This window comes from Arachis duranensis, chromosome 10 (assembly GCF_000817695.3).
Source record: "Arachis duranensis cultivar V14167 chromosome 10, aradu.V14167.gnm2.J7QH, whole genome shotgun sequence".
Classification (NCBI taxonomy): domain Eukaryota; kingdom Viridiplantae; phylum Streptophyta; class Magnoliopsida; order Fabales; family Fabaceae; genus Arachis; species Arachis duranensis.
Genome location: NC_029781.3, coordinates 19,664,082 through 19,669,133, shown reverse-complemented (window position 1 = coordinate 19,669,133; position 5,052 = coordinate 19,664,082).

Here is a 5,052-nt window from a genome sequence, read left to right as displayed (position 1 = left end):
CCTAAATCAACTTTGATGGAGAGATCCACTAGCTTGGTCCAAATTGAAAAATGAGAAAGAGATATCCATGCATGCTTCCACGGATGTCATATGCATCTTTGGATGGATTTCAAATTATGTTCTATTACACTTAATGCAGACATTGGAAATAGGAAAGAGAAAGTGGAAAAATGATGTGATTGCCTTAAGTGTTCTACACGCTTCTAGGCTTGGGTTTCAAAACAATTAATTCATTTCATTCTCTTTCCTAGCTTCACTAAAAGCATTTCAAAGTTATCTCTCTTCTCTCTCTACTCTTTTTTCTCTTTCAGTCATTTCAACAGAGAAAGCATGGAAGCTAAAGCTAGCTATCGAAAAGAAGAAGAAGAAAGCAATAAGACCATCACAATGATGGCAAGAAAAAGAAAACAAAAAGTATGTTGTGGCTGAGATCTTCACCAAATAAGGGTAAGATTTGATGAAGTAAGCTCAAGCTCTCCATACCAAAAATGGAAGAGGAAGATTTTGGTCAGAGGAAGAAGATCCTTAAGGGATGGCTTGTCTCAGCTTTTGATCAACTGCCACAGGAGGTAGCTACTGTAGCTATGTGAAGAAGATGTAGAAGTTTGAGCAGAAGAAGATGTCATGTATCAAGATGCATCAAGGGCTAGGAGTCCTTCTTGGAGTGCAAGCAAGGAGGAATGGCTCGGATTGATGAAGCTTGGTGTAAAGGGAAGACTCATAGGTAATTGCATGTTGGATATAGCATTCGGTTATCTCTCCTCTCTCTCTGGTCGAACCAATTTTCTTGAAGAAGAAGAAGTTTAGCTTGGTTCAAATGGTTTCAACCATGGAGACTTCCCCCTTTATAAATACGGGAGAACAGGCATGGCTTGAAGCAAGGAGTGAGAGTGCAAGGCACAGTGTTCACATAGCTACCTAAGTTAACAGAAGTTCTTCTCCTTCAATGTTCTTCATTTTGTATTTTTCTATTTAATTTTGTCTGTCTTGAGTCTCATGGAAAAAGGCAAATAGTGAGGTTTGTAAGAAAAAGCCATAGAGCGAAAAAAGGCAGAGAGTGCAAAATTTTGAAAAAAAGCCATAGATGTCTTTAGAGGTCCGTTGTACATCTGTGTTGTGTTTCATGATTCTGTGGGAATCTCCTTGCAAGTTGCGTTAGCACTTGGCAGTTAAAAGCTTGGCATTGACCAAGGCAAGTTCAGTCTTTGGTTTTAGATTCTGGACTTGTCCCGGATAGGAAAGGTAGTTCCTAGGGAGAATTGGTGTATGTAATCAAAGATGATTATAGTGAAATTCTATCATTATTATGATGGAGACTGGATGTAGGCTGCATTGCACTTTGCAGCTGAACCAGGATATATCTTGGTGTAACTTTCTCTCTCTTCTACTCCATTTCTGATTCTGTTGCATAGAAGACAAAACTGAAAAAGATCTCATGGCTAGTGACAAGACAAAACGAAAAAATCTCGTGGCTAAGCATGAGACAAAACAAGAAAGATCTCCTCAAGTGTTCTGAAGGACAGCAAGGGTTACTAAGCGAAAAAGGGGCTAAGATTCAACTCCCCTTTCTTTTAGCCACTGATAAACCAACAATTGGTATCAGAGCTTGGTCTCAAAGAGATCAAGCTTTGCAGCTTGGAAAAAAGATCCAGATGGCAGAAAATAGTGGCTCTAATCTAGTGTCCTACAACCTGACAGAAGGACAATCAAGCAACATACCTCCTCTTTTTAATAGAAAAAACTACACCTATTGGAAGGAGAGAATGAAGATTTTTGTGCAAACAGTAGACTACAGACTTTGGAAAATTATCCTGGAGGGTCCTCAATTTCCAACCACCACAAGTGCAGAAGGAGTAATCTCTCTCAAACCTGAAGCAGCCTGGACCGAAGAAGACAGAAAGAAGGTGGAGCTCAATGCCAAGGCTATCAATCTGCTCAACTGTGCTATCAGTTTCGAGGAATATCGATGGGTATCACGATGCACAACGACAAATGAAATTTAGGACAAACTTCAAATAACCCATGAAGGAACCACCATAGTGAAGAAGACCCAGATAGATAGTTGAACAGAAAGTATGAAATATTTGCAATGAAGGAAGGAGAATCTATTGATGAACTATTCAAAAGATTCAACATCATCATTGTTGGCTTAGATGCTATGAAAATCACGTATCCTGATTCTGTGCTTGTGAGAAGAGTTTTGAGATGTCTCACTAAAGAGTGGGAAACTAAAGCATTAATCATATCTGAGAGTAGTAGTATAGATTCCATGACATATGATGACTTGAGAGGAAATTTACTTGCTTTCGAAAACACTTATTTGAAAAAAGATTCAAAAAAGAAAGGAATTGCTTTTACATCTGTTACTAACCCCCTGGATGATGAATCCAGTGATAATTTCTCTGAAAATAAATTTGTGTTGTTTGCCAAAAAATTCAAAAAAATGGTGAAGTTCAAGGAAAGAGGTAAGGGAAGTAGCTCAAGAAAACAAAAGAAAGATTTCAGCAAGGTTACATGTTACAAATGCAAAGAGACTGGGCATTTTAAATCTGATTGTCCTAAGTTGAAGAAGGAGGACAAGCCAAAGAAAGGAAAGAAAAAGGGACTGATGGCTTCATGGGAAGACTTGGAAAATGACTCAGATGATGATGAAGAATCAAAGACCAAGTCCCAACCTTGTCTCATGGCAGATCACATTGAACAGGTAGTCTTTCATAACCCTAACACTGAAGATCTTCATCTTATGATAGACCACCTTTCTGAAAAAATTAGATGTTTTTTGCTTGATAACCAAGATCTTGAACAGCAAATCACCATTCTTAAAGCTGAAAATGGTTTTCTTAAAGAAAAACTAAGGGAGGCCGAAACTACTGTTGAACTTGTTGAAGAAAACAAGCAGTTGAAAGCTCAACTTAGAAGTTGTGAAAGTGATCATTCTGTTGTTGCATATGTAAACTGTTTTAAAGAAAATGAAGAGTTTCTGAAAAGGATCAAAAATCTTGAAAACGACTCAGCCAAGTTCACTCAAAGTTCTAAAAATTTAAATCAAATCTTGGCTAGTCAAAAACCATTGTATGATAAAGCTGGCTTGGGGTTTCACAAGAATTTCAAATCTGTTAAAAAACCTTATTTTGAAAACATAGCCTCATCTTCAAATGATACAAGGTTTCAAAACCCAACAAGCTTTAACAAAATAGCAACTCCAAAATTTTGTAAACTATGCAACCGAAATGGCCACTTTCCTATCCAATGTTTTTTTGGTGAAAGAATGATTGGTGACAAAGTTTACAAAGTTGTTTTTGACTACAATGGCTTGGGACATAGAAGATGGTTTAACGTGAAAGGATCCAGGAAGATTTGGATACCTAAGGTCACTTGAGCTCATTTTGTAGGTTTGCCTAGCATCCAAGCGGAAGGATAATATGTGGTATATGGACAGCGGATGCTCTAGGCATATGACCGGAAAGGCAACCTTCTTCATAAAGCTTGATGAGTATGATGGAGGGTTTGTCACTTTTGGTGATGATGGTAAAGGAAAAATAGTGGCCATTAGAAAAGTTGGTAAAAGTTTCTCATCTTCTATAAATGATGTTCTTCTTGTTGATGGCTTGAAACATAATTTACTTAGTATTAGCCAATTGTGTGATCTAGGTTTTGAAGTTGTTTTTAGAAAGTTTATGTGTTTAGTTATATGTGAAAAATCTGGGGATATTTTGTTTGAGGCTAAAAGGTGTAATAACATATATGGATTGACTCTTAAGGACTTGAAAGATAAAAAAGTAGCATGTTTTACCTCTCTTGAATCTGAAAAATGGCTATGGCATAAGAAATTAGCTCATGCTAGCATGGACCAAATTTCTAAGCTAGTTAAGAAAAACTTGGTAAGAGGAATTCCAAATATTTAGTTTGATAAGGATCTTACTGGTGATTAGGCAAACAAGTAAAATCCTCTTTTAAAACAAAAGATGGAATTTCAACCAAGATTCCATTAGAGATGTTACACATTGATCTTTTTAGACCAACAAGAACTCAAAGTTTAGGAGGTAAATACTATGGCTTAGTGGTGGTGGATGATTACTCTAGATTCGGTTGAGTACTTTTTCTTGCTCATAAAAAAGATGCTTTTCATGCTTTTTCAACCCTTTACAAAAGAATTCAAAATGAAAAAGATTTAAAAGTTGCCCATTTAAGAAGTGATTGATGAGTATTTTTGCGGAAAAATGAATTTCTCCCAAAACACACAAATCTAACCGGCAAGTGCACCGGGTCGCATCAAGTAATAAAAACTCACGGGAGTGAGGTCGATCCCACAGGGATTGAAGGATTGAGCAATTTTAGTTTAGTGGTTGATTTAGTCAAGCGAATCAAGATTTGGTTGAGTGATTGGTGATTTGCAGAATTTAAATTGCATTGAAAGTAAAGAGAACAGGAAATAAATTTCTGAATCTTAAATAACAAGAAATTAAATGGCAGAAACTTAGATTGCAAGAAATATAAATTGCAAAATCTTAGAGTGCAAGAATTGTAAATGGCTTGAAATGTAAAGGGGATTGGGGATTGGATTTGCAGAATTTAAATAAGAAAAAGTAAATTGCATCAAGTAGAGAAGTAGAAGAGGGTGTGGATGAAATCAGATCTTGAAGCAGAGAAGTAAATGAACATGGAAAGCAGTAAACAGAATGTAAATTGGGAATTTAGATCTCAGGACCCAGAGACTAGAAAACCAAGTCTAGATCTCAATGCCTTCCTAGATCCAACAAGAACAATTGCAAGGAAATTGTAAATTGCAAAGAAAGTAGATGAAGAGCAATTAACAGAAATTTAAACTCAATTATGCAGTAAAGAAACAGAGAGATCCAAGGATGAGATTGAAACAGAATTCCTTCAATTCTCCAACCCAAGATCCAAGACAAAGTAATTGAAATTGAAAACAATAAAACTAAGAGGAGGAGAAGTGAGTTCTCCTTCCCCGAGACTAAGAAATTAAAGATCACTCAATATCCAAAGCTCTCCGAAAACTATTATGAAAAACTAAAAGGAAAACTAAAAAAA